At 47.2% G+C, this 11,878-nt stretch overlaps 2 pseudogenes; both read right to left on the bottom strand.

Moving 5' to 3' along the window:
- Positions 1–497: 497 nt before the first annotated feature.
- LOC124648051 lies at positions 498–4,996 on the bottom strand (annotated as a pseudogene).
- Positions 4,997–5,442: 446 nt separating this feature from the next.
- The window catches only part of LOC124648050, a 42,883-nt pseudogene continuing 36,447 nt past the window's right edge, over positions 5,443–11,878 (bottom strand).

Raw genomic sequence — 11,878 nt, 5'->3', positions numbered from 1 at the left:
TCCTTGGAGACGTGTGGAATCCAGCAGGGGCTGGGCAGTTTCTCGCTATCGTCCATGGCCTATCGGGGCCCCTCCGTAGGATAGCATGGTTCACTTTTGCGGCTCAATGCTGGGCCTTATGGAATATTAGGAATAAACTTGCCATTGAAGGGAAACTGATTAACTCTCCGGCTGATGCTATGTTCCAAATGATGATATACATGCTGAGATGGAGGGCTCTGGTCAGAACGAAGGACCGAGGGCTGCTTGACATGACGATGGACGAGATCCGGAAGATGCAGCAACGGCTGCGGAGTGAAGAAGCAGGGTGATGCATGCGACCTACATTTTTCTGTGCTTCATGTGTTATATCCTGATAACTTGATACTTCTCCGCCCCGTGGGCTGACCGTATGCGTGTGTTATGTTCGTGTGGTGGGTCCAGAACCCGTGGTGTTGTATGATCAAACTCGCTGGTGATGTCGCTTTATTTATAAAGCCGGGCCTTTGGCCTTCTATTTAAAACAAACCCTCACCCAGACAACCATCTAAGTCATCCCACGTATTATTAGTGAACAGGTGCCCTTTCACTGAAAGTGATCGAAGATGGTGGTGACCAGCAATGGCAGACCAGAGCTCTATCCTGTTTTTGTTGCTGATACCAAACACTCTAAGCTTACGCAATTCAGTAAGCTCTTTGAACTCTTTTACAATGGCATTTCCCTCATCCAAAAAAGCATTGGCACCATCTAGTGTGTGCAGGGCTTTCAGCCGACCAATCCCTCTAGGAACTTTAGTACCAATTTGCATGCCCTCCATGTGGAAACGGCACAGACTGAGTACACCACGCATGTTCAAACAACCAGCAAAAACTTGTGGTCTCAATAAAACAGAACATTTATACATCCAGAGGCAAAAGGGTGCATATCTGGAACAGAAGGAGATGTAATTACTGTACTTCTCCATATCAAGCACAACATCCTCTCCCTTGGTAGTGATTTGTCTACCATAATAACATCCAGTGTGTGGAACAATAGAAAGTGCTGCATGAAGGTTTTGTAGCTTCCTGAGATCAGTGATTGTTGTTGGCAACTCAAATATTTGTGTACCTCTAACATCGAGTGTTTGGAGGTGCCTCAAATTCCCCAAAGAATTAGGCAGACAGAAAATATGTGTACATCCTCGTAGAGAAAGGTACTTGAGGTGATGGAGCTGCCCAACAGGATCAAGATGATGACCTCTCAACCCTATTGTGTCTTCCAAATCGAGCACTTGGAGGAACCTCATATTCCCGTAGAGGAAAAAGGGTCTCCAGTCTCCAAACACGGTCAATGACCGTAAGTGAGACAAGTCCAGAACACTCGGCAATGCACCTCCATCCCTTTTCCAGTTGCTGCCTATTACAAGATGGCGTATTGGACCTGCTATGCTGCTCAAACAACATTCGTCCTCCAGTGTGAAGACAAGGTGTTCCTCTCTCGCCTTTGAGATGCATATTTCCCGGATGATATCATGAAGTTGGCAAGAACAATTTTGCCATTGGGATGATTTACATCTTCCACTGGAAGGATCATACTCCTATCCAAAAGCTCTTCAAAGTACCTAAATCCGAGTTGCTCTGCAGTAATGCCATGCATATCCCGTGAGTAACCCTCCACAATCCACCGCCTCACTAGGCGATCCAACCTAATTTTGCAATCTTCTGGAAATATAAGAAAGCAGACTTGAGATAATATGGCAAACCATCATAGCTCCTCATAAGAACTGTATTTATTGTCCTTAGTTAAGGATTGATCTCTTGTTCAGCACTAATACGATCATTCATCATCCTCCATTCAATAGCAGTGTTTGGCTTAGTGGCTAGAAATCGACCTATCGTTAATACTGCAAGGGGATGTCCGCCACACTTCTTCAGGATAATCCTTGCTTGCTCCTCATAGCCGTGACAAAATCAACTCTTTCGGTTTTGTCCTTCAAAACCTACAACGAATATATTTTTAAACTGTTACTAAACTAAGATTATGAAATATTAGACTTGTTTGTGCTAGGTTCAGCTTGTGGCTTCTATAAACCGAATAAGGATAAACGGGCTGCAAAATTACATTTGGAGTTCAGATAAAAAAAACATAATTCCAAATTTTGATTTTTTTTCAAAAAAACACGCAACTTAACTATTGAGTATTAAATGGACACAATTTTTCGTGATGAGCAATTATTTCTTGGCTTCTTAACAATATTAAGGATGCATTTACCGCTGGAGGAATATTTTAAATCGAATTGTAGTTGCAGGCATGAGTTAGGAATTAAATTCGCACAATTCCATATCCATATGTCTATGTGTAAAGAAAGTGACATCCAACAAACTTTAGACCATTTTTAATGAGATAATTAACTTTAGATATATAGCCTAATCGGTTTATCCATAGTAAACAAAAAGCTAAATGTAAATAACTCATAAGGAGCGTGCTTCTTGTAATTAGGTTATTAGGACAAAGCCAAGTATGTCAAGCTTTTATGTTATTATTAAGAAATGAAGACACAAGTAGGTCCCCGAACCATGCCATACTGAACATCTTATTCAGATAAGTAATTCTAAAGTACCCAACTCTTGAACTGTGAATCAATTTCCAATTTACCAGAACACTATGTGATTGTTGATTATTTAATTAAGATAATCCTTTCCAAACATAGTATGTTGTCCATTTACAAACTTACATTTAAAATAAGCTGATATTAGTTACTGATAAATAAGTAGCAAATAAACTTGCAATCTAAAAGCGAACAAATCCTAAGACACCTAATTGTATGCCAAGAAAAAAAGAAAATGAAAGAGGTTCTCATTGATAATTACTGTAGACATGTTAAGAAACAATGAATAAAACAGAGCAATGAAATGTATTTACCACTACAGACGTTTTCTAGGGAGTTCCGTAAAGCCGTCATCCTGCAATTTTCATACTGTATTTGAGAACTTCCAAATCTTACTTTTGGTCAATTGAAAAGAGACGCATAAGTTAGCAACAACAATCCCAAGCCAGCGATCACCAACACTAATGGACAGAATCGATGCTGAGTAAAGTGTCGGATTCTTAACACATCTTAGTCCTCCTACAATGAAAGCAAAACGCCTGATTATTTGTCTTTTATTCATATACAAATGCTTAAACATAGAATAAAAAGTAAATTTTGAAGCCATAATCCATTGAACAGATCACTTAATGGTAAAGAAGAGGAGCTAAAAAAATTGCGCATTTTAAATGAATAACCTGCTACTGCAGTGTACTATCTTTATTTCTTTTTATTGGCATCGTTTTGCCGTTTTGGTGCCCAAGCCAAAAGGCTTCCACATCGTCAAATATCTGAAAACCTTGAATGCATTGTTCCAAGGATAGTAGCAATCGCTACAACAAAAAAATATCGAATAGTCCCTACAGTATCTAAAGTAAGTCTCATGGTTATACTGCCCAGTTTCAGAGGGGCTACCTAATGAAAGCTCTCTTATAGCTGAATAAAAAATAATTCACAATAAGAAATAAAACTGAAAATGAAACGACGCTGATGAAAAATAGCTAGCAACAAAGATATATAGTGGCTACTTTGGAAATATGCACCCCGAGGCTTCTATGAGCCACAGAACACTTGATACAAATGAACGCGCCAAACGTTAGTGACCTGCAAACACCACAGCATTGGAAGATTGAGAATAACATGAAACACTCATTCTCAAACACAAACGTGTTATCTGATAAGAAAAAAGCAAATATGCATAGGCCTTTAACTTAATTTTCATCCAAACAACAACAACAACCAAGCCTTTCAGTCCCAAACTAGTTGGGGTAGGCTAGAGTTGAAACCCATAAGATCTCGAAGCCAAGTCATGGTTCCGGAACGTGGATAGCTAACTTCCACGCACCCCTGTCCATGGCTAAATCTTTATCGATATTCATCCAAACATAGATGATATTAAAAAATTCAAAATCAGTTGCACACTCGATGTTCCTCTAAGATGTACAATGATTTGTATAGACTGCAATTTTTCTTATAAAAATATGGAAACATCTTAGAGGTTCAAGGATACTTTACACCTATTTTGGATCTGGAGCACCACAGTCGGCACAACATCTGTTTGCTGGTTGGCTTAAAAGGCTATCAAATCCCTCCATAGTAGACCCTAACAATAATAATGGAAGTGAATTGGCTCAGTGCAGCAAACAGCGGATGTATATGAGCAAGATCAACTAATTATTTATATAGTGCATAAGGGGATTTAGCTTCATTTGTGCAGAGATAGGCTAAGTTGTTTTAGGGGAGTGACAGGACACATCATGTTCAACATGGTGCTTGAAACTAATAGGCGTTAGTAATAAAATTAAAGGAAATATTATTTAGGATTTGTAGCTCGTATTTATTTATTAGATCAAACGGATGTGTTCCTATGGGTGGTTATCCAAGCCATCAAGGCAAATTGGTACAATGTTAAAAAAAAAGGCTGCATTTCCATAAAAAGTGCAGAACCGAAAAATATGATGCAGGTAAAGCCCGTAAACTTCACAGCTCTGAATTCAATAACTAATTGGGGTTGCAATTCCAGGTGAAAGCCATAACGGGTTTTTTCCTACTACATTGTCTCGCAACAAAACAAAAAATTACCTACATTTATGGTCTGCAATAAGGTGATTGCAAAGGGAACAACATAGCATAAGGGAAAACCTGGTTGATTATTGGCTCGGTCGCTAGTTCCCGACCCGTATTGGCACCTAGTTGATTGGTTTGGTCGCTGGTGGCCATCTATGGCCTATGTGCCTGACGGCATGTGGTCCGCAACTTCAGTTGGAATCAAGCGCGAGGCCGCCGGAGCCACAGCTGCATACCGAGCAGAGCAGCAGCACTGCGGCAGCGATCGAGGCGAGCGACGCCGCCGGACCAGAGGGCGCTGGGCGGCGACTGGCGCCAGAGCCCAGAGGACGTGGTGCGGCGACCAGAGAGGCGAGTTGGAGCGGCAAAGGGCGGAGTGTCATCCGTCAGATCTCTAGAGGGCGTCGGCGTGACCTTGGGCTGGTCGGGTGGGCCGGTCCGCCTGTGCCGTGCGGGGAGCAGCAGAGCAAGGGTCGACCGCCGGAGTTCGCGAGGAGGCGCGGCCTGGGACTGGAGGGATTGAGGAGAGGGAGGCCGGAGGCGCGAGCCGCGAACGCGAGCTGGTCACCTGGGACACGGAGAACGACGACCACTCGACCAGAGAAAATCGAACTCTGCCCAGAAAAATATGCTCCAATCGCAACAGGATTACATGTTTATAATATAATGTAAATCAGCCATTCAAATTCTAGCATGCATCCACACATTATAAGTTCGGAGCCCATCTACACTAGTCCCCCAAATATATACAACGACAGAGATTATTACGGTAGTACTACTCCATCCAACAAGAAGGAGAAGAAGGGAAAGATACACAGATCTGTGGAATTCATACATCTTTCACGATAACGTGCTTGTGCTTCTGACGCTCCACTAGCTGGCTCAGCTTCTTTCCCTTCCATGATTTCGCACAATAACCCAGCCTAATTTCCTTGAGGCTTGTGAGAACTGATAGCCCGGAGATTCTCTCCAGCTCGGTGAAACAATAAACTTGTAGCAGCTCGAGCCTAGGCATTGCGTCTTCTTCAAACATCACCGATTTGACGCTCGGTAAGTAATAAAGCTCCAGCACCACGAGACTCGGGAAAGCCGAGTTTTTGAAATGGAGTTGTTTCCCCGTGAATGAATTCCGCAGAACTGCAAGATTTGGTAGCACCCCAAGCGCTTGTATGGCATCATCTTGCTCCAAAAAGCTACACACAAGCTCCAACTTGCCAAGATTCTGAAGCTGAGGGATCCAATCTGTTACCCTGACTAGCTTGCCGTACAGCTTGAGGCTCTCAAGCCAGCTTGGTGGCGACAAACCCTCACCCAGACAACCATCTAACTCATCCTCCAATGAATTTCCTCCCACTGAAAGAGATCGAAGATGATGGTGACCAGCAATGGTAGACCAGAACTCCGTGCTGTTTTTGGTGTTGACACCACCCACTCCAAGCTTGCGCAATTCAGTAAGCTCTCTCAACTCTTTTACAGTGGCATTCCCCTCAAAACGGGCACCATCTAGTTTGTGCAGGGCCTTTAGCTGACCAATTCCTCTAGGAACTTTAGCACCACACATCTTGTTGTCATAAAGCTTATAGCGGAACAAATTGAGTACATCACGCCTGTTCAAACCACCAGCTACAAATTGTGGTCTCAATAAAACAGGAACCGTACTCATCCACAGGCAACAGGAGTCCCAATGCCGTGGGAAAATATCACGAACATAGTCATCATACGCATCTTCTATGTCATGCTCTCCCTTGACATTGGTGCGGTCTTCCAAATAATAAGAAGATACACGAAGGTTCTGTAGCATCCCAAGATTGGTGATTGTTCTTGGAAACTCAAATATTTGTGTACCTCTAACATCAAGTGTTTGGAGGTGCCGCAAATTCCCCAAAGAATTAGGTAAACAAAAAATATTCCAACATCCTCGTAGAGAAAGGTACTTGAGGTGACGGAGTTGTCCAACACGGTCAAGATGATGATCTCTCAACCCTAGTGTGTCTTCCAAATCGAACACTCGGAGGAACCTCATATTCTCGGTGATGAAAAACGGTCTCCAGTGTTGAGTATCGTGATTATTTAGGAAACAATAGATAGTGTAGGATTCTATTCTACCTTGCCTTGTACTCCAAGTAGATCATTGTACTCATATATATTGCCCATGAGGCCCAAGCAATACAACAACGATTCCGCCAATCTCTCTCAATCCTTTCTACATGGTATCAGCCTAAACTCGATCAAAACCCTAGCCGCCGACCGCTTCCGCACCGCGCCGCCCCCGGGACGGCCGATCTCCATGATCGCCACCGGGGGCCGCGCCGCCCGTACCTAGGGTTCGTCCGCCGGTCCAGTTGATCGGCTGCCCTAGACAGTCTTTTTCCCGATCACTTGATCTGGGTTTTTCTCTCTCCCGCTGGTCGCTTTGATCGGCGTTTACTTTTTGGTTTTCCGATCTACAGATCGGGTTGCGTCGCCCATCGCCGCCATCGCGCGCCTCTACTTCGACCTCGGCGCGCCCGGCCGGCCTCTACTCCGACACGGTGGCCACGCGCACCATGGCGGCCCGTTAGGGCCAATCGCCGTCCGCACATCGCCTCGCCCGTCGCCCTACGCCTGCCGTCACCGCCCTGCTCCGAACGGGACACCTGCAACGCCCCATCCCGGCGGCCTCGCGCCATGCGGCGGCCAATCATAGCCGCCCTGCGCACGTCGGCCCGCCCGTCGATCTACGCCGCGCATGTACGGCCGCTCTACCGTCCGTCCTTGTCGGCCTCATCTCGGACTCCGTCGCCACCCCGCATCCACCAGTGGCGTCCTCGACCTCGCGCGCGATCGGCTTGATCACCCGCTCGCCGCCGCGATCCGCCTCATCTACGCCGCACAATCGACCTGGCCGTCGACCGCGCGCGCCTTCGCAGGTCCCATGAAGAGGGTCATAGTTCAGCGCGCCCCTCTACCGATCGAGCATCGGGCTGCCGATGCGTCACCCGTCGGCCCGCAGCGCCGCCGCCCCGTGGTTCTCACCGCGGCTGCATCGACCCGCGCACTGCCGCTGCGTCGCCCCTACAGGCCGTCGCGCCGCGGCGCGCTGTCCACGCCGCCGCCCCGAGGCCGTTCCCGCGGCTGCCCCGACATGCGTGTTGCCGCTGCGTCGCCCCTACGGGCCGTAGCGCCGCAGCGCGCTGTCCACGCCGCCGCCCCGAGGTCTTCCCCGCCGTCGCCCGACATGCGCGTCGCCGCTGCGTCGCTCCTTCGAGCCATAGCGCCGCGGTCCACTATGCCGCCCGCGCGCGTTGATGTCTTCGTGGTATGCGCTGCGCCGCCTCCCTAGGCGCAGGAACCCACCGTCCGCGCATGGTCTTCGTCAAGTTGTCGGGTTCTTCGCCTACTTCGAGCATCGTCGCCGCGCCCTAACCCTAGCCGCCGCCACGGGTCGTCGTCCCTGCCGCAGCCGCCTCCAAGCCGCCGCCGCAGCCGCCGCCCACGCCGCCGCTACCTGCGCCGCTGCCCTACCCCGCAGCCGCGCCCACACCCCGCAGCCGCGCCCACACCCCTGCCGCCGCGCCCTCCTCCTCGTGCGCCGCCGCTCCATCGCCGTCCACCTCTTCATCTACTCCGACCACCGCGTATGTTGGCCTCGGCACCTTCTACCCCATGCCGGATGGCGCCGCAATCGTCGTCGAGTCCTTCTCTACGCATGCCCGGTGCTGGCAACACCGACGCGTGCCTTCGTCCACGACGTGTCCCCGGGCCCGGCAAACCCGGCGCGATGCCTCGTCAACATCGACTTCCTCCGTCTACGCATGCCCAGTGTTGGCAACACCGATGCGTGCCTTCGTCCACGACGTGTCCCCGGGTCCGGCAAACCCGGCGCGACGCCCCGTCAACACCGTCTTCTTCCCGGCGCACCACTACCTCAACACCACTGCGCCTACGTCTAACTTGGCGCCTCCTTGCGCCCGCGGCTCCACGGCGACCAACTCGACACCGGCCACCCCGACTCGACATTGACCTCGACATCTCTCGCACGGCTACCTCGACCACGGCTACACCACCCTACGCTCTCGGCTACCTCGACCTCGGCACAAAGGGCTACCGCCTTGCTTGAGCAACCTCGCCGGCTTCCACTCCAGCCACAACATCTGCGATGTGTCGACCGTTACGACTGTGGTGGGGATGTCCATTGGCTCCGCCTTCGGATTCTTCTCCAGTCTCATCGTCTACGTCGCTACGTTGTGACTGCGGGGGGATGTTGAGTATCGTGATTATTTAGGAAACAATAGATAGTGTAGGATTCTATTCTACCTTGCCTTGTACTCCAAGTAGATCATTGTACTCATATATATTGCCCATGAGGCCCAAGCAATACAACAACGATTCCGCCAATCTCTCTCAATCCTTTCTACATCCAGTCTCCAAACACGGTCAGTGACCGTACATGAGACAAGTCCAGCACACCCGGCAATGCATCTCCATCCCTTTTCCAGTTGCTGCCTATGACAAGATGGCGTATTGGACCTTGTGTGCTACTCAAACAACATCCATCCTCCAGTTTGAAGACAAGGTTTTGCTCTCTCGCCTTTGAGATGCATATTTCCCGGATGATATCATGAAGTTGGCAAGAACTAATTTTGCCATTGTAATCATTTACATCTTCCCCTGGCAGGATCATACTCCTATCCAAAAGCTCTTCAAAATACCTACGACCGAGCTGCTCAGCAGTAATGCCATGAATATCTCGTGAGTATCCCTCTGCAATCCACCGTCTCACTAGACGATCCAACCTAATTACTTGATCTTCTTGAAATATTGATAGGTACAGGAAAACAGACTTGAGATAATATGGCAAACCATCGTAGCTCCTCATAAGAACTGTCTTTATTGTCTTAAGTTCAGGATTGATCTCTAGTTCGATCATTTATCATTCTCCATTCAATAGCAGTTTTTGGCTTAGTTGCTAGAAATCCACCTATGGTTGATATTGCAAGGGGAAGTCCACCACACTTCTTTAGGATAATCTTTGCTTGCTCCATCATAGCCGGGACAAAATAAATTTGTTCAGTGTTGTCTTTCGATACCTACAATGAATATAATTGTAAAATTAAGTATTTCGATTACAGAATAACTATCACCAATTAAGACTATCAAATACTATACTTGTTTGTGCTAGCTTCAGCTTGTGGCTCGTCGAAGCTGAAGTAGGATAAAGTCATTGCGAAAATAACAAAAGGAGCTCAGTAAAAAAGATAATATTTCTAGATTTGAAATTTGTCAAAAAATCACACGACCTAACTTTTGAGTACTGTTTGGACAAAAGTTTTCTTGATTCTAGCTACTTATACATAAGTTGAACGTTTAAAAAAAATTAAAGGTTGTTAGTAACTTAGAGCAGTCCGTTTGCACCACTTTATTTTTTTGCATGGGGAAAAACCAAGTCTTCCTGTGATATTCGTAGAGAAACTAGTACTTAATATTTTGCTCTTTTAAATTATTACATATATTCTGATTTTTTAAAATGCATTTTTAAATATAATTGGTACAGAGCTCACTTGTTCCTAGGATGAAAAATAACATTTACACGATGTTTCATGTTGGGCATATGGAACAAGCTTTATTAAGCTTCCCTTGAACTAGGAATCCCTAGATAAGATGAAGACATCCAGTGATAACTCTTATAAGTAAATTTGTGTATTTCATACAAACTCTAGAGATAGATTATTATGTTTGTTTTTGTGAGAACTAAGTTTAAATGTATCATTACTTGTCTCGTACTCCATGTCTCCCCACTACGGCAGTATGCATTTCTATATAGACCCCCAAAAGAATATTTATGTACAATTGTTATCACCGGAATTTGACCGAGTCAGAGGTGGGCCGCGATCAAGATGGACTTGAAGAATATACATGGAAGAAATACGTGAATCGGCCTGTTATGCAAAGTTTGGGCTAGATTGCCCGTGTATCTGTAACATAGTAGATCGCATCTTAGATTGAAAGTTAGAGTTTAACCCGTGCACGGTTAGGTGCACGCCTAAATTAGAAAGTCCCCTGGACTATAAATATGTACCTAGGGTTTATGGAATAAAACAACAACCAACGTTCACCACAAATCAATCTCGGCGCATCGCCAACTCCTTCGTCTCGAGGGTTTCTTCCGGTAAGCATCATGCTGCCTAGATCGCATCTTGCGATCTAGGCAGCACAAGCTTATTATGTTGTTCATGCGTTGCTCGTACTGAAGCCTTTTTGATGGCGAGCAATGTAGTTATCTTAGATGTGTTAGGGTTAGCATTGTTCTTCGTATCATATGTTGTCGTAGTGCAACCCTTGTACATCTAGCCGCCCTTACACCTATCTTAGGTGTAGGGGCGGCACCCCGCTTGATCATTATTTAGTAGATCCGATCCGTTACGGTTGCTCCTTGTTCTTCAAGGATTAGTTTAATATCTGCAATAGTTAGGCCTTACAAAGGGTTGGAGGATCCAGCGGCGCGTAGGGTGTCGTTTGCTAGCCCTAGACAGGATGTTCCGAGGATCAACCTCGTGTTGGTTTTTAGGCCCTATCTAGGATCGGCTTACGATCACCGTGCGTGGCCGCGAGGCCCAATCGTGAGTAGGATGATCCGATTATGCGGTGAGAACCCTAAATCGTCGTAGATCGTTTTAGCTTTATCTTGATCAAGCAGGACCACCATATATTCGTGCACCTCGTACAAATCATGGGTGGATCGGCTCTTTGAGCCGATTCACGAGATAACCTCGAGAGCCGATCGAGGCTCGTATTTAATGTTTACGTGTATGCCATGCAGGAAACTAAGCGAGGCATCTCCATCACCTTCCTGACCAGGTATAGGTCAGGTGGCACGCCCTTGCACCAGCATCGGACGTGCGTACCAGAGGCTTTGCGGGCCGTCACTCGGAGGGACCAGGGCCAGCCGCAGCCCTAAGTTGTTCCCGGCTCTACTGTGTTGCCCGTTGCTGCCCGCCGGTGGGTTTCTGACCGCAACACATTCTGGCACGCCCGGTGGGACGATCTTCGACATCAACCACATCGCCATCTACATCTGAGATGGCGGACGGCACTCCAGTCACGTATGAGGATCTGACCGACGAGCTCAAGAAGAAGTATGACGAGGTCAAAGCTATCCTCGAGGCCGATCTCATCGGCTCTTTTCACAGGACCCGTTCACATGGCATCAGGTGGAAGGGGTTCTCGCCTGACGGTGCGCTCGATGGAATAGACCTGTCCGCCCCGTCAGAAGAACGCACCAGGTC

The sequence above is a fragment of the Lolium rigidum genome, chromosome 4 (assembly GCF_022539505.1).
Source record: "Lolium rigidum isolate FL_2022 chromosome 4, APGP_CSIRO_Lrig_0.1, whole genome shotgun sequence".
In the NCBI taxonomy this organism is placed as follows: Eukaryota; Viridiplantae; Streptophyta; class Magnoliopsida; order Poales; family Poaceae; genus Lolium; species Lolium rigidum.
Note: the sequence above shows the minus strand (reverse complement) of the source record. Positions and strands in the feature narration are given on the sequence as shown.